A 346-nucleotide genomic window follows, 5' to 3' on the forward strand; every position below is an offset into this window, starting at 1 on the left:
TAACCCCCCTCCTCCACACCGAAGAACCCAAAACAAACACAGGAAGGGAAAAAAATGAACCTCCTCTCCTCGCAGACTGGCAGGGACGAGGACGTGGGTAGTTAACGTAGGTCATTCGTCAGTTTACGGCAGCGCTTGGGAGGTAAATGGTGTTTCATAATGGAAGTTGCGCGAACGGTAAAGGGGAAAAGAACAACAGTAATACACACACAACATACTTCATAGAGTAAATCTTTGGTTATTATGATTGCCAAACATTTAGAGGAATAAGGACAGAGTGGCAAGCAATGCTTCCGTAATGCAAATAACTGCTGGCTGTTAATTAACTCTGTAATATCATAAATCG

Source organism: Penaeus monodon, chromosome 24, assembly GCF_015228065.2.
Source record: "Penaeus monodon isolate SGIC_2016 chromosome 24, NSTDA_Pmon_1, whole genome shotgun sequence".
Classification (NCBI taxonomy): Eukaryota; Metazoa; Arthropoda; class Malacostraca; order Decapoda; family Penaeidae; genus Penaeus; species Penaeus monodon.